General features: G+C 37.0%; 1 protein-coding gene across 1 annotated transcript in view; it reads right to left on the bottom strand.

Moving 5' to 3' along the window:
• The window catches only part of TMEM135 (transmembrane protein 135), an 898,466-nt gene that overhangs the window by 437,121 nt on the left and 446,311 nt on the right, over window positions 1-15,034 (bottom strand). The gene's annotated exons all lie outside the window — the stretch shown is intronic.

Below are 15,034 nucleotides of genomic sequence, written 5' to 3' on the forward strand. Positions count from 1 at the left end.
AGTTGTTGCAGCTCTAAGTGTAATCAACATAAAAAGTGCTTTGCGTTTGCTATGAACTTGTTATATAGTGTTATAAGTGACTACAAAAAGATATGCTACAACATTGCAATGTGCAATATATTACAACATGTGTGTTGCAAAACTTATAGAAGTAGGTGTGCAAAACTTATATAAGTAAGTGTCCGTCTAAAATGTACAGTAATAAAAAAAATATATAAAAAATCGCTAACACATGATATTACTCTATACGCCAAAGATCATAATAGTTAAAAATACAAAAGTGCAAGATGCCTAATCGATATAACAGTCTCTATAATCTCCTCCTCTTATTAGCAAATAATATGCCAAAGTATTTGGGTGACAAAAAGTCTATGGCTATATCTAAGTCTTATAGCGTTGCGTTTCAGCAAAAGATAGGGTATCTTTTATATTGGTTTCAAACGTCATATTTTACTGCAGAGACTTCTTAGTACAAAGTTCTGTATATAAATATTGTATGGTACCTTGTTATACGTACGGACGGGCTGTACACCTTTCTTGTGGCCAGATTCAATGTCAAATACAGAGACGGTCTCTTACCGTACTCCAACTGCGGCACAGATGTCTCCACAGTTACAGTCCGTCATTACCTGTTTGGCCCACGTGGTGTCTCTAAGCCAATCCTGTGGCTGAAGGGAAAAATGTAGTTCTGTGATGGGATAGGTAGTTCCATAGTGATCCGCTTTCCTTTTACTCTGCGCAGAGATTTCGAAGACGGTTCTAAGGAAAAAAAATCAGTTTTGCAATCAAAATAATCCTTTACTGTCTTCAGTATTAGACCAAAGGTAATTTGTATCCTATCCTCAACGCGTTTCGTTGTGCTCAACAGCTTTATCAAGATAAATCCGTTGAGCACGGTGAAACGCGTTGATGATAGCAGGATACTAATTACCTTTGGTCTAATACTAAAGACAGCAAAGGATTATTTGGATTGCAAAAGGGATTTTTTTCCTTAGAACCATCTGAAACGCAACCCTATAAGACTTAGATACAGCCATAGACTTTTTGTCACTCGAATACTTAGGCCTATTTTTTGCTAATAAGAGGAGGAGATTATAGAGACTGTTATATCGATTAGGCATCTTGCACTTTTGTATTTTTAACTAATATGATCTTTGGCGTATAGCGTAATATCATGTGTTAAGCAATTTTTTATATATTTGTTATTATTGTACATTTTAGACAAACACTTGGCACACCTACTTATATAAGTTTTGCAATACACATGTTGTAATATATTGCACATTGCAATATTGTAGCGTATATTTTTGTAGTCACTTATAACACTATATAACAAGCTCATAGCAAACGCAAAGCACTTTTTCTGTTGATTACACTTATGTTATAGGTTATAACAATATACACCATTATATTCACACAAGGCACTTTAAACATATATCACACTTTAGAAAGCACTTTAATGTCAATCACTTGCTTTTGTTTTTAAGAATTTTTCTGCAAAGATTATTAACTTGGTTTATTATAAGATAGGGTTTTAGATATTATAGTATTAGCTATGACCGATCATTAGGCTAGAATTTATCCTTTATTTTTAAAGTCTATAGATTTCTAAGTATATTGCATTTTATTCATTAATAAACACACGTGGGATTTTTGATTTGACATTTCTCAGACCCCGTTAGCTTTTAGCGCACCTCTACTACCCCCCTTTCTGTAATATATATCTTCTCTTTTTTTCTGTTTTTTGGGAGCAGAACAGTATAGATGCAGGGGCTAGTATACCAGCGCGACACTTACACACATTATTTCCTCAAAACATACTTATAATATATGTGTGTATATGGATATATATTTGTGCTACTCATTATGTATAGTCTCCTATTTTCCCTCATGTACCAAATATAGGTTTCTGTTTTTCAAAACTAACAAAAAGTGTTGAATAGCTACGATATAATGAGGGCCTGTTATATACATTCAATAGCATAACAGCAATCTCATTTAATATATGTATACATTCATAAATAACTTTAATGAAGATCAATGTCCCCTTTTTTGGTTAACTGTTATTTCCAATTGATAGTCCCGTATGAAACAGTGATTGTTCCCATCTTTTTAACACGAACACCCTAAAACAGGTGAAATTTATCAAATTTCGGCATGCTGAGATACTGAATAAGTATCTGACCATAATTGCTTAAGCACCTCACTTGTCGTTTAAAAATGATTTTTAATAGTGGCATAAGGATACTGATCCGTCTATACGACAATGTTAGATACAGCTAAACATATTGAAAGTCTATGCTGGGCCGGCCCTATGCCTTTACGAAGTCACGTATTAGTGATAGAAACGCGTCGGTGGGCGTGGCCAGGGGGGATTGTTTGGCTTGGTTCTCCACTAACTTACTGCGGTTAGAACACCCCACTATTTGCAACATAGTATGATAATCTGGGTCAATTACGATTTATAGCTACACTGCCTCCACTTGAGAAACTTAGTAGCTAATTTAACATTGATATTGATATTCCCATTTATAGTAATATAGCCTCCAGGGGAGGAATTAAAAGTAGCATTAAGTGATTATAATATGCTCTTATACAAAGCTACTGATGATTAAGGAGTGTTGAAGTAGAGAGACACTTAGAAACATTTAGAACCTCTGTATGAGGTAAACTAAAGTGTGACTTGAATGAATGTATAAACCACCAAGTGTGATTTGTGAATGTACTATGTTTGTTTGATACATTTATCATATAGGGAATAAGTTAGAAATCGGCTGACTTTGTTTAATCAAAGCAGTACGCAGACAGGAGGTCGCCTTTGAGCGCATAGTGTGTCTGAAATCCTGATGTGATTTGGATGTAAGCGTGTTGGTGTATTGATATGCCTTTTTCCCTTTAACCCTATATATATATATATATATATATATATATATATATACATACATACAAAGAGACTGTGTTAACCAACCCTCCCTCCCCCCTGACCACATGGCCCTTATGTTTTCAACTATTTTGTTTGACATCTGATTTGGAGTAATTCAATAAGAGGTAGAAGTGCAGATACCTATCCCTAATACACCTCATAACAGTCTATTGTTCTGTCTATTCGCATATTTGTTAAAATAAAGTGTTATTTTTAAGTCCATATATATTCAGAACTCATTTATACTCATTTGGAGACACAAATACGACTGAGCCCATACTTCCCTTTAACTGATCTTTTCCTCATCTCTACATTTTCTCTGTTAGCTTTTTATTTTGTCTTATCAAGTCTGAATTAAAGTGCCATAATTTATAGTTATATGTATTACTTGCTATAGATTAAGAGAGATAAGAAAACAAAAATCTCGTAGTAAAATTGTAATTTGGCAGAATGAACAGTCCTGTAGACATTTGTTTTGGACAATCAAATGTTGATAAGAAGAAAAACCATTAAAATTCGGTAATCAAATGTTATTTCTGGTTTTTGAATGTTGCATTTGTTTTTGAATGTTCATTATTAGATCGGATATCCACATTGGAAAGTTTGAATGTAAATTTGGATTTAACTATTCAGAAGTTCAGTAGTTCATTTGGTAAGAAATTTAGTAAAATGATACATAATAGATAAAAATATGTTGTTTCAATTATTGCATAATTTGAATATTAAATTGTTATTTGAATTTTTCAAATTTGAATATTGTATAATTCAAATCGAATTATTAGAAAATTGTGAATCAAATATTACATGTAAAGATGGCATTAGAAATACTATTACATTAAACAAATGTTAGAATGTTGTACAAACATTTGAAATTCGAAACGAACGAATGTGTTAAAATTTGTTTCATTTTTCAAATGTTGCAAAACATTCACCCATCCCTTATTGTAACGTATAATATTGGAGTCCTTATATTTATCCTGGATAGAACAACCTTATTGTATGTTGTTATCTTGTTGATTTCAATCATTTTCATTTTGCACGTTCTTGAAAAAATCCATAAAAATAATTTAAAAATAAATAAATTTTAAAAAAATTATGAAACATTAATAGTTTAAAAAAAAAGCAGCATGAACCCACAAATTTACAAATTTGGTTTCATCATCAAATAATATATTTGTAACAGAGTTTTTTTTTATGTAAAAGTGATACTACAGCACCCTATGTTAACTAAATACTTTTACAAAATATTTTTCCCCTCAACTAAGTAACCAAAAATACAAGTAAAATATATTTGCAAGAAGCCACAAATGAAGCAACAGTATACCAAGTGACTTAGTAACTCATATAACACACTACTTTTACATTTTAATTGTCACCTATAAAAAGGGTAAAAATGAAATACTGCTGTTTACACAGTTAGTGCGGCGTGTAAACGGTTCCCTCTCAAATGTGACAAATAGCATAACACAGCAGCTAATGTTACTTTGTCTGCAGAAATCCTTTAGGGACAAAACAAGCCAAGTTTGGCCTTTGACTTTAGAGGTGCCAAGTCATTTATATATTGTATTCCACTTCCTCGCATAGGAAACAAATGAAGCAGAATGCCATAATTTTACTGAACTTATACATGCGCTTAGTTTAAAAAACAAAATGAAGTCCTTGTTTAAGTTCACTGGGTAGGGGCCAGATTGTTTTGCTGATTGCTAATTAAGCACATATTTTACAGGTAAGAGTTAATAGGTTAATAATGTTTAGACTATTTTCACACCTAAGTTAAAACTTCTTAAAAGATTAACTCTTGCACTGCAAAAAGCCATTTTGTTCCATAATGTTGTTATTATTTGCAAGTTTAAATTTTGTTTATCATTCAATTTAAATAAATAATTAAATTATATATTTTTTTCTTTGTTGCGCCTATAAAAATGAGAAATTAACACCCAAATATAAGACATTTCTATATCTTGGTAACTTCAATGTAACACCGTTTAAATAGCATAAATAAATATAAATATATAATGCTGCCTTTAAACAGTAATGTTGGCACGTATTCATTTTTGCCGGAATCCACGACATTGCGTCAGATCCCTTTAGAACATATCACTGCCTTGCAGCACTTTCGATCATCGGGGCCTCAGCGTTGTCCTTACTATGCACAAACATCTTTTTTTTTTTACTTTCAAAATGATTTTAAAGTGAGGTGAAACACAAAATCTTTCTTTCATAATTCAGACAGAACATACAATTTTAAAACAACTCTACAATTTACTTCTACTATTACATTTGATGTATTCTCTTGTATCCTTTGTTAAAGGAGCAGAAATGCACTACTGGGAGTTAGGTGAACACGTCTTGTGAGCCAATGACAAGAGGCATTATGTACAGTACAGTTACCAATCAGCAACTACCTCCCGGCAGTGCATTGCTGTCCCTAAGCCTCACTAGGTAAACTTTTCATCATAGAATACCAGAAGAACAAAGCAAATGAGATAATAGGAGTAAAATTGCAGGTTGCTTAAAACCGCATATTCTGTATGAACCATGGAAGATTCATTTTGACTTCCCCGTCCCTTTAAACAATTTTAAATGAATTTGTTTCAAGAAAAAAAAATTGTAGTGGGATATGCATGTACTTGGTGGGTGTGAAAAGGGAGATAACGTTTAAGATATATAATCTTAAAAGTAGACACTCGCTTTATAGACAATCACATGAGAGTTTGTATTTTCAATAATACATGTTTTAAAATCACAATTACAAATTCAAGATTTTAATTTAAAGGGGTATGAAACCCAAAAATGTTCTTTCATGATTTAGATACAGAATGCAATTTGAAACAACTTTCCAATGTACTAATATTATTCAATTTGCTTTGTTCTCTTAGTATCATTTGCTGAAAAGCATACCTAGGTAGGCTAAGGAGAAGCAATGCACTACTGAGAGCTAATTGCCGATTGGTAGCTTCACCTATACTTCTTGTTATTGGCTGACCCAATGTTTTCAGCTAGCTCCCAGTATTGCAACAGTGCTCATTCAACAAAGAATACCAAAAGAATGAAGTACATTTGATAATGGAAGTAAATTGGAAAGTTGTTCAAGATAAAATGCTCTATCTGAATCATGAAATAACATAAATTGTGTTGTATGTCCCTTTAACTAGCGGGACTTCCATAAAAAAAATGGAGCATTTTTAGCATTTTTGCCATAACTCCATTTAAACAGAAATAGAGCCTTGTTTTTATTTTTTTATTTACCTATCAAATCTCTATATATTTTTAAGTACACAACCCAAGGTTTTGAGCTAGGCCCATTCTGGTATATCTCATGTTACCATTTCACCGCCAAATGCCATTGAATAAAAAAAAAATTGGTACTTTTTTTATTTATTTTTTATATTTTCTGTAGCATAGTGCCCCCCCACCTCCCCCCACCCGCAATCTTTTGTTTAGGGTCCCCCACACTCCCAGATCCCCTTTTCTGTAGTGTAGCTGCGCCATCCCTCCCTGTCCCTTTATTTTTTTTTTCTGTAGCGTAGGGACCTCCCACTCCCTCCCTCCCACCTCCCCTGCTGGGCTGCCCACCCGCCTCCCGCCTACACCTTCCGCCGGCACCAACAGAAGATCGTTACTGACGGTGACACACACAGTGTTACTGTCTGTAAAGCTCAGGCATCTGCCCTCATATGGATGCGGAGCACCGATCGCGCTCCGGCTCCATATGCGGCAGTTGCCTGAAGCTTCAAGGACCAGTAAACACAGCAGATTTGCATAATCAACAAATGCAAGATAACAAGACAATACAAAAGCATTTACTCTGAATTTTAAATGAGTAGTAGATTTTTTTTTAACACATTTTAAAGTTATGTATATTTCCACTCCCCCTGTACCATGTGATAGCAATCAGCCAATCACAAATGCATATACGTATAGTCTGAGTTCTTGCACATGCTCAGTAGGAGCTGGTGACTCAAAAAAAGTGTAAATATAAAAGACTGTGCACATTTTTTTTAATGGAAGTAAATTGTAAAGTTGTTTAAAATTACAGGCTGTATCTGAATCATGAAAATTTAATAAAACCTGAGTGTCCCTTTCAGGAGCTCCAGATCTCGGCTGTAACAGCCGAGAGTGCTGGAGCATCCTGAAGCGAAAACATATATATATGTTGTGCGGTACGATAGCCAAAGTACCGCACAACGTATATATATATATATATATATATATATATATATATATATATATATATATATATATATACGTCCTTTTGGGTGAAGGGGTTAACAGTGGTTATATAAGTACATAAATGTATTGCATAGTATGAATCTACGTAATGTTAAAGGGACAATATACTGTAAATTGTTTTTCCCTTATGTATTTCCAATTACTTATTATACCAGCTACAGAGTATAAAATGTACAAGAAATTGCATTTTCATGTTTATTTGTGCATATGAAATAGCTGGTTTTGTGCTTTGAAACCACAGACTATTAAGCCCATTATTTTATTATTTTAAGTACACACACATGATAAACATGGAACATTAACATTTTATTACTTAAAGGGACAGTCAAGTCAAAAATAAACTGCCATGATTCAGATAGGACATGTAATTTTAAAAAACTTTCCAATTTACTTTTATCAACAAATGTGCTTTGTTCTCTTGGTATTCTTAGTTGAAAGATAAACCTGGGTAGGCTCATATGATAATTTCTACACCCTTGAAGGCCGCCTCTTATCACATGCTCTTTTATTTGCTTTTCACAAGAGGGGAGAGCTATTTCATGTAAGCCATATAGATAACATTGTGATCACACCTGTGGCTTGTAGCAGACACTGCACTAATTGGCTAAAATGCAAGTCAATAGATAATAAATACAATGTCACGTGATCAGGGGGCTGTCAGAAGATGCTTAGATACAAGGTAATCATAGAGGTAATCATAGAGGTAAAAAGTATATAAATATAACCATGTTGGTTATGCAAAACTGGAGAATGGGTGAAAATAGGGATTACCTATCTTTTTAAACAATAACAATTCTGGTGTCCCTTTAACTATCCTACAACCCTCTGGGAGTGTAATTTCTTCTGCTGACAGTGTTTACACAGCTTGTTAATAGCCTATACTTAGGTTTAAAAACTTTCAATATACAGTAGTTAGGGATAACACAGCCTAAATCAGCTATTTCAAATGCCGAAATAAGGATAAAGGGGCTTCTTGTAAAAAAAATAATACACCCCAGCAGGTAAAATGGATCATTAGGAACAAACTAAAGAGGAAACATTTTTTGGGCACACTGGTAAAATTTGGGTAACATTGTTAGTTAGTTCCTATCCAATAAGATACGGGGGGAAACAGCAAATTACCTTGCCCTGTTTTTATTAAGGTTCCAACCTGTACTTCCACATTGTCTATTGCATATTTATTTCTATTCTTCTAATTTGTTACACTACAAATTGTTAAAACATTTAAAGAGACACTCAAGTCAAAATTAAACTGCTTTATTCAGAAAAAGTACACAATTCTAAAAACTTTCCAAATCACTTCAATTATTTAAATGTGCAAAATGTTTTTATATGCACAGTTCCTAGGGCACCATCTCCTACTGAGCATGTGCAAGATTCACAGAATATACGTATATACATTTTGTGATTGGCTGATGCCTGTCACATGATTCAGTGAAAGGGAACATAGAACTAATTTTAAAATTTGTCAGAAAGAAATCTACTACTCATTTGAAATTCAAACTAAGTACTTTTGCACTGTCTTTTTATTATGCATTTACTGATTATGCTATTTTACTGTGTTTAGTGGTCCTTTAAAGAGATATGAAACCCCACATTTTTCTTTCATGATTCAGATACATACATATCATTTTAAGCAACTTTTTAATTTGCTTCTATTATCACAATTTCTTTGTTCCGTTGGTATCTTGCATGTGTTTGAAGAACTATATGCCACTATATGGCAGCACTATTTCCTGCCTTGCAGTACTACAAACACCTACCTAGGTATCTCTTCAACAAAAATAACTTGGAAACAATTTGATAATAGAAACACTTTTTAAAAAACTGTATGCTCTGTCAGAATCTCAAACAATTTTTTGGGGTTCATTTCCCTTTAATAAAAAGAAAAAAGAAATTAAAGGGATATAAATGCAAACATTTTCTTTTGTGATTCAGACAGAGCATACCATTTTAAAAAACCTAAAAACGCCACTGGCTCCATATATTATCTGTGCTGTGCCTTCACCACCTTTGCTAGCCCCCAAATATTAAGTTCTAGAACCACCACTTCTTTAAATCCCTCCCACTAACGTAAATCCTCAGTCATAGATATAGCCAAGTAGATGAAGGAAACAGAAACACAGGACAGATAAGACTGGGCAAAAGAAGAGCTAAGCAAGTACTTCTGCCACCTTAACAAAAAGAAAGGGAAGTGCTCATGGGCTCCCACCATCATGAAAGTAATGGTTTAATCTCGTAAGCATACGTTTAGTTTTACTTTATCGGATGGTAAGAGTCAATGGGCTCCATTTATTAAGCAGTGGATGCTGCTTTGGAGGTCCATCGTTTCAAGCTCGCCTGAAACATTAGGTGGCGGATTGAAATCATCCCAATCTGATCCACTTGGGATGATTGACAGACCCTGTTAGCAGACGATTGGCCGATAGTGAGCAGGGGGCGGCATTGCCGACAGCTTATGTAATTTAGCTATGTCGATCGGACATGATTCGCTGTAGCAAATTATGTCTGCTCGACTGATCTACCCCCATGAGTCAATAGGTGTGGGAATCTGTACCCAAGAAGTGAAATCTACCAGATCAATATAAAATAGTGGTGAACAAACATAGAAGGCAGGAAGTTACTAATAAGAGAAGAAAGTTTTAATGTGATCTTCACGTTTAATTTTTGTACTTGAAAAACAGTGGTTTTGCTCATTAAACCATCACCTGTTGTTCTACAGGAAATGTACTTAACAATGGGCTTAGCCTGCAAGTAAAGCAGACCTGCTAATGTTATTTATATTAGGTGTGGATATGCTAATTATGGCTGGGGGTTTAATAAGCACAACCAACTACCTTACATAAGAACATCTTTTTTCTCTCTCATATCCTCCCTGGGAGACTAATCAGTGCTATTAATAAAAAGGTAGAAGTGCTCAACCTGAGAACGAACAATAGCATAATAACTTGTTCTGTGGTTAGTTACCACCCAAGAAGCAGCCTCTTTTTGCTCAACATGTGTCTTTCACAGAGAAGAACTTTCCTGAAGCATACCTGTCTGATCCTGACCTCACAGTACAGTCCAGCCCCGAAATACCAGGCAATTCCTCTCTGAATGAGAGAAACAGCAAAACCCCAGACGTACGTTTCTCCTATTGTGGGCCTCGACAGTGAGGTGCAGCCATATCCCTCTAGACACACTAAGAAACGGGTCCACGTCTGGATTCCCGCATCACACTTAGGGAGACTTTCCTAAGTGTCATAAATTGCATAAATAAAAAGGGAGAAGCATCAACCTCGGAACGAACAATAGCATAATAGCTTGTTCTATGGCTAATTACCACAAAAGAAGCAGCCTCTTTTTGCTCAACATGCAAATTATGACACTTAGGGAAGTCTCCCTAAGTGTGATGAGGGAATCCAGACGTGGACCGGTTGCTCAGTGTGCCTAGAGGGATATGGCTGCACCTCACTGACGAGGCCCACAACAGGCTGAAACGTATGTCTGGGGTTTTGCTGTTTCTCTCGTTCAGAGAGGGATTGCCTGGTATTTTGAGGCTGGACTGTACTGTGAAGTCAGGATCAGACTGATATGCTTAAGGAACGTTCTTCTCTGTGAAAGGCACATGTTGAGCAAAAAGAGGCTGCTTCTTGGGTGGACAGTTTTTCTGAACATATTTGGCCAATCATTGTTTCCCCCCAGGGGGTTCAGACCCCTTTTTCCTACGTCACAATCTCCTACTGTGCATGCATTGAAGCCGATACTCGCAACTCAGCTCAGATGCGCGTTCACACGTTGCATTTTAAATCGGAAATAGCATGATTTACAACGATCGCATACAGAAAGGTAAGTAGCATCTATAAAGTAACATCAATTTTAACATTTCGGGCCAAGAATTATCACAACTGCAGTGGAAAAAAATTATATTATTGTAATATGTATTTTTAATTAGTCACGCAATATTTGTTGAATTTAAATAATAAGTAGATGAATTAGAAAGATGAGGAAAACTGAAATATGCAGCTACGCTCACTGTCCAAATAGTATTCAATGAATGTATTCATTCAATGAATACTTTTTAGCTAGTATACAATATCAGCTTTTAAAGCATGCACATTTCAATCTGTCCACGGGAGCGTGCTTGAAGGGTACATGTGCAGCAGGTGGGACCGCTCTATACGTCACACTGATGAGAAGAAAGAAGTAGAAGTGGGCGGCCCATCGCCGATGCGTGCTCCGAATCCTGTGATGAAAGTGTCCGTGAACACACAAGGAGGCGGGGGCGGGACTCAGGAGCGCGCGTGTGTGCGCGGGCGCATGGCCATTATACTCAAGGAAAGGAGGGAGAGGGGAAGGGGAGAGGGAGGGAGGAAAAATTGTTTGGAAAGGGATCCGGGAGGGGGGTAGGGACCGGGTATTGAGGGGGGAAGCTACACTACAGAAAAATTTGGTTTTTTATTCTATTTAAAAAAAAAAAAAAGAATTATATGGACAACTGCCAGTACCCAAGATGGCGGACAATAAGGTAGAGGGAGGAGGGTTAGAGAGCTGTTTGGGGGGGGGGATCAGAGAGGTTGTGGGCTAAGGGGGGATCCTAAAAGGCAGAAGAAATATTTTAAAAAAATAATAATAATTTAAAAAAAAAAAAAAAAAAAAAAAAAAAAAGCCTTTTATTTTAGTACTGGCATACTTTCTGCCAGTACTCAAGATGGCGGGGGACAATTGGGGGGTGAGCGAGGGAAGAGAGCTGTTTGGGAGGGATCAGGGGGTGAGATGTGTCAGGTGGGGGGCTGATCTCTACTCTAAAGCTAAAATTAACCCTGCAAGCTACATAATTAACCCCTTCACTGCTGGGCATAATACACGTGTGGTGCGCAGCGGCATTTAGCGTCCTTCTAATTACTCAAAAAAAATGCCAAAGCCATATATGTCTGCTATTTCTGAACAAAGGGGATCCCAGAGAAGCATTTACTACCATTTGTGCCATGATTGCACTAACTGTTTGTAAATAATTTCGGTGAGAAACCTAAAATTGTGAAAAATGTTACGATTTTTTTTTATTTGATCGCATTTGGCGGTGAAATGGTGGCATAAAATATACCAAAATGGGCCTAGATCAATACTTTGGGTTGTCTACTACACTACACTAAAGCTAAAATTAACCCTACAAGCTCCCTAAAAGCTCCCTAATTAACCCCTTTACTGCTAGGCATAATACACGTGTGGTGCGCAGCTGAATTTAGCGGCCTTCTAATTACCAAGAAGCATTTACACCATTTGTGCCATAATTGCTCAAGCTGTTTGTAAATTATTTCAGTGAGAAACCTAAAGTTTGTGAAAAGTTTGTGAAAAAGTGAACAATTATTTTTATTTGATCGCATTTGGAGGTGAAATGGTGGCATAAAATATACCAAAATGGGCCTAGCTAAATACTTTGGGTTGTCTACTAAAAAAAATATATACATGTCAAGGGATATTCTGGGATTCCTGACAGATATCAGTGTTACAATGTAACTATCGCTAATTTTGAAGAAAAAATGGAAATAGCAAAGTGCTACTTGTACTTATTGCCCTATAACGTGCAAAAAAAAGCAAAGAACATTTAAACATTGGGTATTCGTAAACTCAAGACAAAATTTAGAAACTATTTAGCATGGGTGTTTTTGGTGGTTGTAGATGTGCAACAGATTTTGGGGGTCAAAGTTAGAAAAAACATAATTTATGCTTACCTGATAAATTCCTTTCTTCTGTTGTGTGATCAGTCCACGGGTCATCATTACTTCTGGGATATAACTCCTCCCCAACAGGAAATGCAAGAGGATTCACCCAGCAGAGCTGCATATAGCTCCTCCCCTCTACGTCACTCCCAGTCATTCGACCAAGAATCAACGAGAAAGGAGAAACCAAGGGTGAAGTGGTGACTGGAGTATAATTTAAAAGATATTTACCTGCCTTAAAACAGGGCGGGCCGTGGACTGATCACACAACAGAAGAAAGGAATTTATCAGGTAAGCATAAATTATGTTTTCTTCTGTTATGTGTGATCAGTCCACGGGTCATCATTACTTCTGGGATACCAATACCAAAGCAAAAGTACACGGATGACGGGAGGGATAGGCAGGCTCATTATACAGAAGGAACCACTGCCTGAAGAACCTTTCTCCCAAAAATAGCCTCCGAAGAAGCAAAAGTGTCAAATTTGTAAAATTTGGAAAAAGTATGAAGCGAAGACCAAGTTGCAGCCTTGCAAATCTGTTCAACAGAGGCCTCATTCTTAAAGGCCCAAGTGGAAGCCACAGCTCTAGTGGAATGAGCTGTAATTCTTTCAGGAGGCTGCTGTCCAGCAGTCTCATAGGCTAAACGTATTATGCTGCGAAGCCAAAAAGAGAGAGAGGTAGCAGAAGCTTTTTGACCTCTCCTCTGTCCAGAATAAACGACAAACAGGGAAGAAGTTTGGCGAAAATCTTTAGTTGCCTGCAAGTAGAACTTGAGGGCACGAACTACATCCAGATTGTGTAGAAGACGTTCCTTCTTTGAAGAAGGATTTGGACACAAGGATGGAACAACAATCTCTTGATTGATATTCCTGTTAGTGACTACCTTAGGTAAGAACCCAGGTTTAGTACGCAGAACTACCTTGTCTGAGTGAAAAATCAGATAAGGAGAATCACAATGTAAGGCTGATAACTCAGAGACTCTTCGAGCCGAGGAAATAGCCATTAAAAACAGAACTTTCCAAGATAACAATTTTATATCAATGGAATGAAGAGGTTCAAACGGAACACCCTGTAAAACGTTAAGAACTAAGTTTAAACTCCATGGCGGAGCAACAGCTTTAAACACAGGCTTGATCCTAGCTAAAGCCTGACAAAAGGCCTGGACGTCTGGATTTTCTGACAGACGCCTGTGTAACAAGATGGACAGAGCTGAGATCTGTCCCTTTAATGAGCTAGCCGATAAACCCTTTTCTAAACCTTCTTGTAGAAAGGACAATATCCTAGGAATCCTAACCTTACTCCAGGAGTAACCTTTGGATTCGCACCAGTATAGGTATTTACGCCATATCTTATGGTAAATCCTTCTAGTAACAGGCTTCCTAGCCTGTATCAGGGTATCAATAACCGACTCAGAAAAACCACGTTTTGATAAAATCAAGCGTTCAATTTCCAAGCAGTCAGCTTCAGAGAAGTTAGATTTTGATGTTTGAATGGACCCTGTATCAGAAGGTCCTGTCTTAGAGGTAGAGACCAAGGCGGACAGGATGACATGTCCACTAGATCTGCATACCAAGTCCTGCGTGGCCATGCAGGCGCTATTAGAATCACTGATGCTCTCTCCTGTTTGATTTTGGCAATCAATCGAGGAAGCAGCGGGAAGGGTGGAAACACATAAGCCATCCCGAAGTTCCAAGGTGCTGTCAAAGCATCTATCAGAACCGCTCCCGGATCCCTGGATCTGGACCCGTAGTGAGGAAGTTTGGCGTTCTGGCGAGACGCCATGAGATCTATCTCTGGTTTGCCCCAACGTCGAAGTATTTGGGCAAAGACCTCCGGATGAAGTTCCCACTCCCCCGGATGAAAAGTCTGGCGACTCAAGAAATCCGCCTCCCAGTTCTCCACTCCCGGGATGTGGATTGCTGACAGGTGGCAAGAGTGAGACTCTGCCCAGCGAATTATCTTTGATACTTCCATCATTGCTAGGGAGCTTCTTGTCCCTCCCTGATGGTTGATGTAAGCTACAGTCGTGATGTTGTCCGACTGAAACCTGATGAACCCCCGAGTTGTTAATTGGGGCCAAGCCAGAAGGGCATTGAGAACTGCTCTCAATTCCAGAATGTTTATTGGAAGGAGACTCTCCTCCTGATTCCATAGTCCCTGAGCCTTCAGAGAATTCCAG

The sequence above is a fragment of the Bombina bombina genome, chromosome 3 (genome assembly GCF_027579735.1).
Source record: "Bombina bombina isolate aBomBom1 chromosome 3, aBomBom1.pri, whole genome shotgun sequence".
NCBI lineage: Eukaryota > Metazoa > Chordata > Amphibia > Anura > Bombinatoridae > Bombina > Bombina bombina.